The sequence below is a fragment of the Camponotus vicinus genome, unplaced genomic scaffold, assembly GCF_025532165.1.
Source record: "Camponotus vicinus isolate PSW18456_S1 unplaced genomic scaffold, iyCamVici1.0 SCAF_7, whole genome shotgun sequence".
Taxonomy (NCBI): Eukaryota; Metazoa; Arthropoda; class Insecta; order Hymenoptera; family Formicidae; genus Camponotus; species Camponotus vicinus.
The window spans coordinates 13,728,619-13,745,062 of record NW_028141979.1 but is presented as its reverse complement, the minus strand read 5'-3'; the positions used below and the strand labels follow the sequence as shown (position 1 = coordinate 13,745,062).

At 36.1% G+C, this 16,444-nt stretch overlaps 1 protein-coding gene and 1 pseudogene across 1 annotated transcript in view; one reads left to right on the top strand and one right to left on the bottom strand.

Moving 5' to 3' along the window:
- LOC145974544 (odorant receptor 4-like) overlaps positions 1–16,444 on the top strand; it is a 166,828-nt gene that overhangs the window by 130,284 nt on the left and 20,100 nt on the right. The window lies entirely within an intron of this gene.
- On the bottom strand, positions 8,504–9,283 carry LOC145974979 (uncharacterized; annotated as a pseudogene).

The window sequence follows — 16,444 nt, the reverse complement described above, 5'->3', positions numbered from 1 at the left end:
TAGCAAGCCTCCAGAAAAGATAGGGATGTCACAAAACAGGAATACCTCGGCTAAGGGTAGGCCACTCCGACAGAAAAGCCTCCGGCCCTCCAGGTTAGGAGTTATACATGAGGCTAACTACCTCATCATATAAAAAGCTAATGGTTCAGAAAGTGAAAGGAGAGAATGTCGGACAGACCTTAGACGACGGTTGCTCGCGAACAAGGACGATGATTTGAGATGTACACTTGGAACATAAGATCCTTATACAGGGTCGGAGCACTGAGATGTCTACTGTACGTCCTGGATCAATACAGAGCACATATAAAGTACTCCAAGAAATACGATGGATGGTTACAAAAATATTAGAAAAAAAATCATGTAATATATTACAATGGCCATCCTAAGGAGCACAAATTAGGGACAGGATTTATAACAAACAAAAGAATAAAACAATTAATGATTGATTTTGAAGGATATTTGCCCAGATTATGTAAGATCAGAATAAGAGGGAAATTTTTCAAATATAGTCTCGTAAACGCCCATGCACTTACGGAAAACAAGTCGGAAGCGGAAAAAGAAGAATTCTACGAAGCTTTGAAATCGATAACACAAAGCATGCCGTAGGACAAGAGACGCAATACAGATCAACGATAAGAAAAACAATACAGATCAACAATAAGAAAAAACAGCCTACACACGATTTCGAATAACAAGAATGAAGTAAGACTGGTACATATGGCAGTATCTCTTGGAATGGTTATATAGCTAGTACGTTTTTCGAGAGCATAGAGATATGCACAAGGGAACGTGGAAATCACCGGACGGTGACACAGTCATCACCATAAACCATGTCCTGATAGATGCCAGGCACTATTCAGATATACTGGATGTCAGAAGCAGACGAAAGGCTAACATTAATTCCGATCATTTTCTTGTAAAAACGAAAATCCGAGCAAAAGTTGTTAACATATAATAAAAAACACGGGGAGAAAAAGGAGAACGTTATGATATTAGCAAGCTAAAAGGACCCGACAGTAGCAAATCTCTATGAACAGACACTAAAAGAAACCTAATCAAAGAAAACCCAACGGAAAACCTTAACCCAAGATATAAACATGTACTGGAACAAGGGAAAGGAAATTATTGGTAAGACAGTGACGGAAACGATAAAGCAAATAGCAGCCACAGAGATGCGTACAAATCTGGTTTGATAACGAGTGTGAGGAAATAACAAAAATGCAGTGTATATGCATATGCAACAAGTACGCAGAACAAGACGCGTCGACGAAGAATACAGAAACCTGAAAAGGAAGGAAAAAAGAATTCATAAAAGGAAAAAAGGGAACATGGAACGAGATGCTGGAGCTGGAGGAAATAAACACCCAAGCCGAAATAAGAAAATTTTACCAAAAAATTAATAGAAGTAGGAAGGAATTCAAACCAAGGATAACAATAAACAGAGACAAGGAGAAAAATATTGTAAGAGACAAAGAAAGTATAATGAATAGGTGGGTGGAAAACTTTGAAGAAAAGCTAAACGTGAGACAAGAGGAAGTGAAACATAATGAAATAGATGATAAGGAAAAGGAAACACCTAGAAGAAAAGAGATACAACGTGCTATAAGACTAAAAAACAATAAATCGGCGGGATCAGATGAGATACCATCCGAGCTACTAAAGAAGGGAGGCGAAACGTTGATCCTGCTATATACATAGTACGATACAAGAGATCTGAGAGAGGAAAGAAATGCCGAAGGAATGAAACAGACGAATAATAGTCCCTTTACACAAGAAAGGTGACCAACGTAAATGTGATAATTATCGGGGGATAATGTTACTCAATGTGACGTATAAGATCCTAACAAACGTATTATTTGATCGATTACAACCTTACGTAGAAAAAGTTATTGGAAAATATCAGGTTGTCGGAAAAGTCATGACGCATTTTGGCAAATAGATGGCGCTAGTTCATTTTTAAGGTACTAGAGTCATTCGCATCTATGTTATTGCTATGTCATTTGACAGATGACAGTTCTAGCTTCATTCCAAAAAAAAAATTGAGCGATTTGGTTGAGTTTTAATAATTTTACAACAAGGATAAGATGGAAGACCAAACTGTGCATTTTCGCCATATTTTATTGTATTACTTCCGTAAAGGGAAGAACGCGCGTCAGGCGTGTGCAAAATTGCGTCAGGTTTACGGTGACAATGCTCTACAAGAACGTCAGTGCCAACGATGGTTCACAAAATTTCGTGCTGGTGATTTTGACCTCAACGACACTCCTCGGTCAGGGAGGCTCACCGAGATTGATGACGACAAAATCAAGGCATTAATCGAGTCAAACCAACGTTACACGACACGAGAGATTGCAGAAATATTGAAAATCCATCATTCGACCGTTCACGACCACCTGAAGAAGCTGGGATTCGTAAACAGGCTCGATGTTTGGGTTCCTCATGAACTCAAAGAAGTTCATCTGACGGCGCGTTTGGTTCCTACCAAGGAACCAAACAATCAATTCGGATGTGTACTGTCGGCAATTGAACAGTTTGAACGAATCCATCATCCAGAAACGTCCAGAGCTCGTTAATCGTAAGGGAGTGGTGTTTCATCACGACAACGCGAGACCACACACAAGTTTGATCACCCGTCAAAAATTGTTGGAGCTTGGATGGGATGTGTTGCCACATCCACCATACTCACCTGACCTTGCGCCGTCAGACTTCCACTTGTTTCGTGCTCTTCAAAACTCCTTGCGTGGTATAACGTTCAATTCCGATGAGGCCGTAAATCAGCACCTTGTTCAGTTTTTCGCCGATAAAGACAGGTCCTTTTATAAACGAGGAATTATGAAACTTACTGAAAGATGGCAAAAGGTTATCGAACAAAACGGGCAATATATCATTGATTGATCTTTGTACTTTATATAAATAAATGACTTTGAAACACATAGAAAAAATGCGTCATGACTTTTCCGACAACCTGATACCAGAGTGATTTCCGCAGAGGCAAAGTAACCATAGATCCAATATTTCAGCTAAGGCAGATCCTCGAAAAATCTTATGAACACAATATCGAAACTCACCATCTATTTCTTGACTTTAGGAACGTATAAAACTCGGTAAACAGAAGTGCTCTATATAAGGCAATGATTGACTTTGATATCCCATACCATTTAGTATCCCTGATAGAAATGACATTTGCAAGCGTTGAATGCCAAGTATGGGTACAAAACGACTTATCCCGGCCTTTCAAAACCCAAGTGGGACTGTGCCAAGGAGACGCTCTTTCATGTGTTTTATTTAACTTAGCCCTGGAGAGTATCATTAGAAGGTCAGAAGTAAACACAAGAGGGATCATTATTAACAGGAGCGTACAAATATTAGCATATGCGAATGATGTAGACATAATAGCCAGATCTCGTCAACACATGACTGAGGCTTTCACGGCAATTGTAGAAGCAGCCAAGAAGTTCGGATTCCAGATTAATGCCAAAAAACGAAATATATGCACGTTGCCAGAAAAATTGGAAAGAAAATAGTCCTCTTCAAAAGCGTAATATACATGGGTACAATATATGTAGAGAAAGTCGAGGAATTCAGTTACCTAGGATCACTGGTCACAAGAATAAATGACATGTCAGCGGAAATTAAACGCAGAATATACCTGGCCAGCAAATACCTAGCCTCCTACCATGGGCTCCTCAGACTCTTAAAATTAAATGTAATAACGAGAAAAACAAAATGTAAAATATATGAAACATTAATTAGACCTGTGCTCATGTACGGATCAGAAATCTGGACGCTAAAACAGAGCGATGAAAGACTCTTAGGCATTTTTGAAAGAAGAGTACTGAGATGTATCTACAGAGGGGTACATGAAAAAGAAGAATGGCGATGACGCTACAACTTCGAATTGTACCAAGCATGCGAAGAAATAGATCTAGTAAGAGCTATAAAAATCGGTCATTTGAGATGGTTAGGACACGTGGAGAGGATGGAAAAAACGGAACCAATCAAATAAATTGTAAGCAGATGCCCATGGGGAAAGGGAAGGTTGGGAGATCAAAAGCAAGATATATGGACCAAGTGAAGACGAATCTCAGGAGTTTGAAAGTCCAGAACTGGAAAGGAAGGGCAAGGAACAGGTCGGAATGGAGAGATCTCTTGGAGCTGGCTAGGATTCGTAGAGGATTGTGGAAGCAAAGCTGATGATGATCATATAAAAGTTCTTTAAGGAAGGAAAAATAGCAAAGATAAAACTAAGGAATAAACAAATAAAAGGCACAAAGGTGCAACTATATAGGTACTAACTATAGAGAATAATGACAAAAAGAACAGAAAGAGAAGAATAGAAAAAATACAAGTAAAATATACGAGATAAAAAGTTAAGTTTTTCGAAATTCCACTAGGTGTGGTGACGAAGTAAGGAGGAGGAGAGAAAAGAGGAAGATTATTTTAGATAATTGCATTCGATAGATAGGACATCTATCAATATTTCAAAAGATAAGAGATAAGCAAATAGGCGACATTTACACGATGTGTTACTTTTTCAGCACTGGAAGCGCTAATTTATTTCTGATGAAATAATAACAACTTATCATGTTTTTTTAATAAACTTATCATATTATAATTTTCACAAACATATTTCTAATAATTTTCGGTACGTATATTCAAAAACTTCTTGATTGCTTCTTAATTGCTTCACATTGCTCCATCATTACAAGTATCAAGCGATGGCTATGATTGGTCAACAAGATATTACGACATTCGACAACGATTTTATTAATTATTGTCGAAACATTCGAAACCAATTGACTATGTTTCGATCGCAACATTCGTGAAATTTTATCCTTCTTTCTCATTAAAAGTTAAATAAAGATTATGGATACATCTTAAGGCCATAAAGATCGTTGCACAATGCTAGGCGATGGGAATAGCGATAGCGATAGAATAGCATCTATTCTCTATTCCTATTGATGGAATAGAAAATATTCAATTTAAGACTTTTTTATAGCGACCTTAAGTCCGTATTAGACTGTGGATTAAAAATTGAAGATTGATGATTAAAGATTGGAATTTGAAAATTTTAATCAGAAGGCCTATCATGTTCTTGAAATGAGATGAAAATTATAAAAGTTAACAGATTTACTAGATTTTGACAAATAAAATTGTAGATACTCTAATAAATTTCCTCACTTTTTTAATTTTAACCTCGTTTCAAGAACCGTAATAGAATAAAAGGAATTAAAATTTATTCCCCAGAATAGTAGTAGTAATAGTAGTAAAAGAGACAGGTGGGGCTAGATCAGTCCCTGACGTCATCTATATCTAAAAGTTCTTTTGTAACCCCGTGGTTGTCTGAGGTTATAAGTGGCGATCCAACTTGGCCCTTGCAAGAAGGTTGTATAAATCACCCACCCTCACGTTTTCTAATCCGCTGAGTTCAGCGAACATATGACCTCAGAGTGTATATCTCCTAAGAGCAAGAGCGGGACAGTAGCACAGAATGTGAATGCTGTTCTCTTTTTCTTCGTCGCATAGACGACAGTCTTTCCGCTCGGCCAGGCCGAGATTAAATAAGTGGGCTCTGAGGGCCACATGGCCCGTGAGTAGGCCAATGGAGACATTGAGCTTCTTTCTGCTCATGGTTAGGAGTTCATTCGTCCTTTTAGAAAGGGGTTGCTCCAGCAGAAGCTTGGCTTGACAACAGGCCCTGAACCTGGCCTCACGAAACCAGATGTTCCCGTTTTAAAGACTCTTTGATGAGTCTTTTACCTATGGCAAAGGAGACGCCGATGTCCTGTCTAGCTGGGACCTCGGGGGTGCCTAGCTTTGCCAGGCCGTCCGCCACCTCATTGCCATGGATTCCCTGATGATCGGGAACCCAGGCTAAGATCCTATTGGATTCGCCTAGTTTGTTGAGCGCTAGCATGCAGTCCCAAACCACCGAAGACTCAGTGGTCTTGGCTACAACGTTGATACTGTTCTGATACTGTTCTACTATCGGAGCAGATGAGTATATTTCTGTTAGTGACTTTAACTAAATTTAAAGTGTTTGCACACTCAAGGATTGCTAGAACCTCAGCTTGAAAAACCGTGGCCAGCTCCCCTAGGGAATAAGATTCCCCATGGTTAGTCCTTGAGCCGTAGACTCCAGCTTCAAATCGTTCTTCTGCCCCCGAGTTATCCGTGTACCAGATGTCCCAGTTTGGCCGGCAGATTTGTTCTGGTTTACTCCAATCTTCCCTAGAAGGTATCTGGGTTTTGAAGAACTTAAAGACCTGGGATTTCCTAGGTATTCTATCCTGCAGCAGAGAGAATGGGTGTTCATGGAGGAACGATAGCCTGGTATGACCAAGATGTTGACCTCTCCACTCTCACGTCAATCCTGACACTTTAATCTGTAGGCGGAAAGTTTGGCTGTGCTGATGATAAAGCGATGGAAGACAGAATGCAATCTCAAGCGCCTCCGTAGGGGTGGTTCTCATGGCCCCCATCGCCGCCCTAAGGTAACCCTGAAGGCTTTTGAGTAGGTTCCTGGCCCCCACCTTTTCCACCCTGGGCTACCAGACCACCGCAGCATATGTGAGACGGGGCAGTAGAATGGCTTTGTAGATCCAGAGGGCAACTCTGGGTTTAATGCCCCACGTTTTACCTGTAGTCTTTCTACATGCCCACATGGAAGTGTAAAATTTTTTACGTTTAACTTCAAGATGAAGTTTCCAGCTTAATTTGGGGTCAAGATGGACCCGCAAGTATTTTACCGAAGAAGTATATGGTAGCTCTTTGCCCCGGAGCCTCAGAGGCCCTATGGATTTGGGCTTGTATTTTCTGGTGAAAATCATAGCCTCAGTCTTAGACGGATTAAGACCTTTGGCCTGACACCAGTTTTGAATAATCTTAAGTGTTTTATCCATAAGCTCCTTAAGGGTTGAGAGAAAGCTACCTCTCACAATTGCAGCCACGTCATCCGCGTAGCCACAGACAAGGAGGCCCGCTTCTTGTAATTTAACCAAGAGTTCGTCCACCACAAGGCACCACAGGAGCGGAGAGAGAACGCCGCCCTGCAGCCTCTGGCCGGGAGACCACTCAAGATTTTATCTCCGTAATCAACAGTCAAAGTTCTGTCCGATAGCATACCTTGTGTCCAATCGATCAGAGTTTCAGGGATGTCATGCCTGTGCATGGCTTCTTTGATCGCTGTATATGAGGTGGTATCAAATGCCCCTTCGATATCCAGAAATAGTCCTAGGGCATACCCTCCTGTCGCCAGCTGTGTCTCAATCTTGCTCACAAGGTGGTGAAGGGCAGTATCTGTGGATCTGCCCGCCATCTAGGCATATTAAGAAAAGGCCAGCGGTCGAGTAGTGAGGGGATGTGTCCTAATATGGCTGTCAATTAGTCTCTCCAGTGTCTTCAGAACAAAGGAGGTAAGGCGTCTTTCCTCAGAATAAAAGAAACTAAAATTTCTTTGCCTTGATTGGTCAAATTTCAATCTTCAATCTTTAATTTCAATCTTTAATGTATAGTCTGATACGAATAGTATAGTCTGATATGCACTTAAAAATGCTATGGGCTATACAGGGTAATTCAAAATAAGCCTATTGTCCTCGAAATGACACATTCTTGAATTCATTTTAAGATGATTTTTCCTTGGGCAAAATTTTGTCCGAAGCTTAGTTTTTGAATTATTAAAGGAAGTAATTAACTTATGACGGGTCGAATACAAGAGGCAGGCAAGTGCGATTCACCGTAAGACGCGGGTGCTTACGCGGGTCGCCTGCTGCGATCAGATGGTCACTACATATGATATACATACTTGCGAATACATATATTCTCACTTTCTCTCTCTCTCTCCCCTCCTCTCTCTCTCTCTGTGCCTCTCTCTCTCTCATTTGCTCACTCACTTGTAATCATTATTACTGTTACTTTAATTATTATTTACTTTTTATTATTATTTACAATTTTGCTTTAATTATTATTATTTTTTTAAATTGTAGTTTCTTTTAAATAATTAAAACAAAAGTGTAAATAATAATAAAAAGTAATTAATAATTAAAGGAATAGTAATAATGACCACAAGTGAGTGAGCAAATGAGAGAGAGAGAGAGAGGCAGAGAGAGAGAGAGAGAGAGAGGGGGGAGAGAGAGAGAGAAAGTGAGAATGTATGTATTCGCAAGTATGTATATCATATGTAGTGACCATCTGATCGCAGCAAGCGCCCCGCGTAAGCACCCGCGTCTGACGGTGAATCGCACTTGCCTGCCTCTTGTATCCGACCCGTCATAAGTTAATTATTTCCTTTAATAATTCAAAAACTAAGCTTCGAACGAAATTTGCCAAAGGAAAAATCATCTTAGAATGAATTCAAGAATGTGTCATTTCGAGGACAATAGGGTTATTTTGAATCACCCTGTATATACATTTTTAGTCTCGAAACGCATTTCCCTAATAACATTGTTATTTGGTATAAAAAAAAATTTGGTCGTCATATTTATATTTTTTCATTAATTCACTTCTAAATTGGCTTTTTTATGGTTTCAAATGCCTTTTTTAAACGACGTTCTTCGAGTGCTGGACACGAATCTTTTTTGGAGTGTAATAAACGTTCAGTATTTAAGGTAACGAATTCAAGCGATATATTATCATCATTGAACTAAAATAATTCTTGCCCATAAATTTGAGCTTTACTATTGTGATCACTACAAAATCCATTTATTTTTACAATATAATCTGTAGCATTATAATCGTTCGCGTTTACTTTTTGGATTTTGAAGGAATATGACAATTTTTCTTATAAAAAGATTAATTCAGACAAAATATGTGTCCATCCATTTTTCAAAGAATAATGAATTTCTCTCCTCTTATTGAGTTTCTCTTTTGGCTTGATATTTAACCATTATTCTTCTGATAAAATAATTTTGAATTGAATTTTATTATCATTACATGGATGTTGCGTATTCCATTCAAAACTGTTGAACCCATTACTATCACAATCATTAGATAAGTCAGAAATGTCAATGTCATCAGTTTCGCTTGGTATTATACTTTCTTCTTTAAAATTATTGAAATTAATCACATTTTTCATCTTTTTATATGTTTCGAAAATATTATGCCGATTTTGATGGATATAAAATTATAAATTAAAAGGTTTCATTCGATTGTACTATGTTACGCATATGTCTTTCCAAATTGAATTAAATTTAGATTTTAATTTGCCAATTTGATTGTCACAAATTTCAAAATATTTTAAAGTATTTGTAATTTCAGAATTAGATATTGCAACACGAGGACCCATTACAGAGAAAATTACAAAAAACATCTTGTAGTGTGATATGAAAGTTGTAATGATCATCCTTTCGTTTTCCTTTTTTTTTACTAAAATTTCAAAATATTGCGAGCAGAAACTATACCAAAATGAGAACACTATGACTTAATTGTCAGAACAATCAAAATGGGAACACAAAGACTTATTTGTTAGAATAATCAAAATAAGAACACTATGACTTAATTGTCAGAATAACTTATATTATTGATTTATTATTAATTTAATCTCAATATAATTTGAATCGTTAACCATGCTGAAATAAATTTTTTAGAATACTAAAAACTTAAGGGGGGAAATTCCTGTAAAAATTTTTTTTTTTGCATTTTTTTTTTGCTTTAAAAATTAATTTAGCATCTGAAGAATGTATTCTCAAAGTTTGGGGCTCAACAGAAAGTCCTTAATGTCCCTAGAAAGTCACCAAAGTGATGCGCAAAAGTACCGATAGCAGGTAAGCGAACGAGCGCCCTTTACGGCCTCTACCGTTTAATTTCTAAGCCAAACAAGTTTGCTAGTTTCTTTTTTGAAAAGTTGGGGTCGCTTCTGACGGCTTGTATAACTGACATTTTTGTTTTCACAAAAGCAGCTGAGAGAGAACCTACTCTTAGTATACGGTTTAGTGCCACGTGGTGTATTTGTTTATTGTATCGCGTCAGTGTGTGATTATTTGAAATAATGAGCCGTAAGATCCCAACTGATGATCCAAATTATCGTGCTAGCCGTCCTCGTCGTCGAAAATATGAAGGCAATCAATTTTCCAGCGTGCCAGACATGGACGTCGATGAAGAATCAAACGACGAAACGACGAGCGCCTCGGCGAGAAAATTGAAAAAGTCGGCTGACGATATTATTGTCAATCAAAGCTTTTGCTATCGAATAATCGAATTTATTAGCGTTTTCTCTGCCCTTGCCGACATACTAGTGTGCAGACAGTGCAAGCAAAAAGTTTCATTTGCGGAATCGGGCCAAAAAGGATTAAGCTTCAAAATTACAGTTACCTGCAAATGTGGAACTACAATGATTCCCTCAAGTCCATTTATACACAACGCGTATGAAATAAACCGACGAATCGTTTTGGCAATGCGTTTACTTGGTGTCGCTCGAGAAGGAATAAATATATTCTGTGGTATTATGAATTTCGGCAGTGGACTAAGCCAGCACGCTTATGATCGAATAATTCAGCATGTGCACACGTCCGTCAAGAAACTGTTCAATGTGAGTAGTAAAAATGCGATCGAAGATGAGAAAAAAGAAAATGAGGCGAGGGAACAGCCGTTATTAAATTTAACTGTGAGTGGTGATGGATCGTGGAAGAAGCGCGGCTTCTCCTCATTGTACGGCGTAACGACACTTATTGCCTACTACTCAGGCAAAGTAATTGATTTGGTAGTAAAAAGTAGCTATTGCCATGCATGCACCTATTTCCGAAATAACGCCGACGACCCTGAAGGCGCAAATCACATGGAGAATTGTTCCATCAATCACAAAGGCTCGGCGGGAAAGATGGAGGTTGACGCCGTTCTCGAAATGTTCCTCCGTTCTGAAGAAAAGTTTGGTGTTCGTTACACTAATTACGTGGGGGATGACGATACAAAAACTTTTAAGTCTATATTAGATGCTAAGCCGTACGAAGATATTGCAGTTATCAAAAGTGAGTGTGTGGGCCATGTGGAAAAGCGAATGGGAAGTCGCCTTCGAAATATAAAAAAAACCGCAAAACTTGGCGGCAAAGGCCAAGGTTTCCTTGAAGTAGAAGGCTTGCTCTATGGTCCTGGCATCGCTGATTAAGCTTGGGTAATTATAAATCAATCTAAACTTTACTTTTCAAGAACGAAAACTTAAATGGCGTTTTTCTCGAAACACGTTTTTTTCCGCGCCGTGCAGCGTAACTCACGAAGTTTTCAACCGATTGACTTGAAATTTTACACAGATATTCTTTAACTTATTGGCCTTTGCATGAACCTAAAATTTTATAAAAATTGTAATATTAAGTATTGTTTTTAACAATTTGTTTATGAAAAAAAAGTGTTTTTTTTTTTTTTGTCCTCAAATTTTTATTTTTCACTTTTTTTTGTTAATTTTAGGTTCATGCAAAGAAGAATTTCATATTTTAATGGAAAAAATTTTGTTCGTTGATTTCAGATAACTACAAGGACCTGGGCGTTGCACGGCGCAAATCCGAGGAGTCAAGTTTGGTCAGCTGTAGCGTCGCCATTTTGTTTTTTTTTATTCATAAAAAAATTTTTTCGTACACATTTTAACGTCTATTGTAATATGTAACTTCAGAAATTGCAATAAATGCTTTCAGTTTTTTGTAAAAAATTATTGAAAAACACGTCGTTTACAGGAATTTCCCCCCTTAATTTTTAAAGATCTTGAAGTATCAAAGATCTTCATCGCCTATTATTATACATTGTTGTAGTTAATATAAACGTCAAAAGACTTTAATAATCAATGATATCATGATGTAATCTTGATTCACTTCTAAATCAACATCTTACTTTGCGATTAGACCGTACCAATATTACTACAGAAATTGGTACCGTAGTAATGTTTAATTACTATTAAATTAGGAATCTGCACATAAAATAATTTCAATTTGTAAAACAAAAAATGATTACAAAAATTATAAACCAATGATTTTAAACAATATACCTTAATTTCATTCATCAGCAAGCAGCGGTTCTCTAAAGAGAAGTAGGAACTCAAAAATCTCAAAAAATGATCCAGACAAAAAACACATAACATGTCGAAATATATCTGCACCCTTATTCTGTAACTTTTAACGCTTGCGTTATATATCACTGCGTAGAATTTTTATACCATAAAACAGCTTGCGCAACGTACGTAACGCAAGCGTTAAAAGTTACAGAATAGGGGCCCTGGTTCTATCGAAGTATGGCAACGCGTAACGATAACGAATTTGATGTTAAGAATCCCATCACAATCATTATCCCATCATAATCATTCGAGGGACTTTATTCCATTCTCAAATTGCAAAGAATTTCTTACATAAAAAAGAGGAAATGTTCTTTAAAAAATATACAGAATGAGTTTTATTTCGTGCATCTTTTTATCATGCGGAAGATTACCGACTGCATAATAAATTGATCGGTACATAGATGTCAATTATTTGGATCGACCGTATCGAAGGTCCGAATATAATGTGTAATTAAAGCAAGTTAAAAGCTGAAATTATGTAGTATGGATTTATTATTATTAGTATTATTAAAGCGACGTATTTATTATTATTATTCTCACGCATTCTGGCGCCGCTAGTGTGTTCTCAGCTTGCGAGCTTCTTGTTCGTAGTCTGTCCGAGTCAGTCTGAAGTAGTCCGTCTCTGTTAACGATTCTTATTTGTAACCTAGTGCATAATCAGTTTTGTATCAACGCAATACATTATATTTACTGTTATTATATTTATTGTTTGAATATATCATTGGTCTTTTCCTGGCAGTTAAATCATCATTGCCACTTTCTTTCTTTTTTCTCGTATAATGTCGCGGTCATATTACCATTGTACGCGTTCTCTCTTTTGGCGTCATTTCGCGGCCATATTGGCCATATTGAGCATTCTGCTCAGTAGTCTTTTCGCGTCGTTTTGCGGTTACATTGTATACATTCTTAATCAACATTTATTGAATTTATTATCGTGGACTCTCTCACGTTAGTAGAGGCCAGGAATAAAAGAACTCAGATAAAAGCCTCAATAACGCGATTAAGGAATTTCATAGAAAACTTTGATATATTTCAAGGCTCACGTCATGATATTACAGAGAGCAGACAACGATTAACAGAATTATGGAAACAATTTGATATTATTCAATCGCGTATAGAATCGCTAGAAAATCAAGAGTCTTCAATTGATAAGGATGCTTTATTTGAGCAACAAATACAACAACGCTCTAGCTTTGAAACCGCTTATTTCAATTTAATATCATTATATGAAGCAGCTCTTGAACATTTTAATAGACCAGCAGCCTCCGTTTTGGTTGGTGAATCATCGCATAATTCTAATAATTGGACCTATGTCAAGGGAATCCCACGAGTATACTCGTCATCAAACAAAAAAAAAATTTGCATTTGCTATTAAAATAAAATTTAGGTAAAACAAAAAACATATTCGTAATTTTAACACATTTTAGAATATTTTAGGATAAAAAGAAGAAAACATACAAAGAAAAAATTTACTTGAAAAAAAGAAATGTAATTATATATAATTTTTTATGAAATAATATAATGAAATATACAATTTTATAATAAATATTTATAATAAAATATGATTTTAAAAAAACTAGAAAAAATTTTGTTGTTTTATTATAATTTATTTCAATTTTACAGCAAATGCGTTTACTTTGTTTTTGTCAAGTATACTCGTCACAGCTTAAAAATAATTAAGCACACAAGTGCACGTTCTCAAAATGAAATGAAACACTTAAAGAGTTAAGATATATCCATAATCTGTATAAATGAAATTTAACTTTCAATGAAAAAGAAAGATAAAATGATTTCACGAACGTTGCGATCGGAACGTAGTCAATGAGTGTCCAATGTTTCGACAACCATAATTAATAAAATCATTGTCAAATGTCGTAAAATCCTGTTGACCAATCACAGCTGTCACTTGACATTTGTAATGATGGAGCAATGCGGAGCAATTAAGAAGCAATCGTTTTATGTTGGATATACTTGCGATAGACTATGGGAATTATGTTTTTTCAAGAAAATGATCGGTTTTTCGCTAATATATTATAAAAAATAAATAACACAAATGGAGTGATTGAATATTCTGATAGAGCATACGAAGAGCAATCATTCTATCAAAAAATCAGTAAGAAATGTTGATTAAATTCTTTGAGATATAGTTTTAAAAAATAGAGCTGATATATTATGTTTGAATATTCGCGCCAATGGCTGCTAATTTAGTAGCCATATAGTTCCGATAGGCGGCCGATAAGTGGCGACATCGTCACTTGTGAAATAATTAATTTGTTAATTTTCGATAAAAAAATGCAATAATCATTAAAATAAACGATGGAACAATAAGGAGCAATCGTTTTATCCTGGATATAATTGCCGATAACTATTAGAAATATGTTTTTTAGTGAAAATTATAAATTTTACGTTTTTTGTAAATATTAAAATAGATATTAATTTTAAAAGGAGAGCAATTGTTGTTTGAGCTATTGTTTATTAAAAAATATGAACTTCCAGCGCTAACTTATTTTTTGACTTTTTCTGTCTCCTTCAGGAATTAAATCGGTAAGATAACATACTAATTAAAAATACTGATAAATCGATAATTTAGAAAGTGATAAATGAATAACAGGAGCAAACAGAAAAAGAGAGAAACGGTGCAAACATTGACAAAGGAAAAGAAAAAAGAGGGTCAGAAGAAAGGCAGGATGATTTTAGAACATCTAACTAGGCAAAGAATAAGAAACGAGGGATCTGCAGAGACTTTAATCAAAAGGAAAAGAGTAGAGGAGGATAAACTTAAAGCAGAAAAAGAATTTTTGAGAAACTTTGAAAAAGTAAGAAAAGTATTTAGATCAATCAACAAGAAAGAAAACAATACCTAAGAAAGTAATAAGATCGGAAATAGAAATAAAAAGAACCGTGGAAGAGAAAAAGGTGACAGATGAAGATAATGAACATATGAAGATAATTAAAGAACTCATGCGGGATATAAAAAAGAAATTAAAAATAATAGAATTCAGAAATGAATGGAGAAGGAGGGAAAAGAAATAGGAAAAAAAGATCAAAAGAGGAGGACAAGATGGAAAGAGTGATAAAGGGGAACGGAGTAGATGAAGACATACAAGAAAAGACTAAAAAATTAGAAGTATTAAAAAAACAAAAGAAAAGAAACAATATTATAATAAGGAATGGGAAGTTCCGAGAAAAGATGCATTAAAAACGGCAATAGAAGAAATGTTAAGAACTTAAGGCGGAGGTGACAGTGGAAGAGGGGCTTTTTGGACTAGGAGAGAGGTAAATATATAACAGCGAAACTCAAAAATAAGGAAAAAAGAAATAATGGTCACAAAGAAAAATCTGAAAGACAAAAGCATTTTTATAAATAATGACTTAACATGGAAAGATAGACAGATACAAAAGGAAATGTGCATAATAGCAAAAGTTGGAAAGGGAAAAGAAGTTGAAGATCGGCTACAGAAAATTACAAGTTATGATAAAAATTTCATTTAGAAAGGAGAAGAAGGTCTGAAGAAACAAAATTTTTGGAGCAGGCAGAACTCTATGAGTTCGTAATTAGCGAGTCAATAGAGATTCAAGTTGCTCACAGGACCTCTTCTCCAGAGTCCATGAACGCAATTTCTGCGAGGGAGGCAGGGTAATATAGCAAAGCTAAAGAAGATGCAAGCAGTAGATAAACAAGAGAGAAGAAAATAAAACTTTAACTCTAAGAAAAATTAAAATAGGTTTTTGGAATGTTGCAGGACTAGATAATAAGACACGCAATTCTGAGAGTACATCAAGGAATTTGACATAATCGGGATGACTGAAATTTGGATAAAATAAAAACGTTAGGATAGGCTAAAAATCACCTACTGGGAAGATATTAAATGGAAGTGTCAAGAGAGAGAAAAATAAAGGAAGAGCAATGGGAGAAATTATTACAGGAAATATTACAGGAAAAAAAGGATATTAAGGAAAAAAATGAGGCCGAAGACGAGATAATAACAGAAAGAATACAAAAAGGGAAGATAGTATTCGGAAAAGAGGATAGTATAGTAGGAAATGATATTTGGAAAATTGTAACAGCATATAATAAGAAGGGAGTATCAAAAATTATGAAAGACATCAAAAACTTAATACAAGAAGATAGCAAAATCTTTTAATAGGAGGAGACTTTAATGTTAGAATGGGACAGGAAGGAACAATTATTTGGGGAGACGATAGAGACAAAGAAAGTCAAAGGACGAGATAATAAACATAGAGGATAGGAGATTTTTAGAAGAGATAGAGGAGAGAAGTTGAGACATATGGGATGGGAATACAGAAGAAGACGAAGAGAAAGAATTAATTTATATAGGTGCGATAGGCTCATCGGTAATTGATTACGGAATTGGAAATACGGAGGTAAGAGATAAAATCGATAGTTTAATG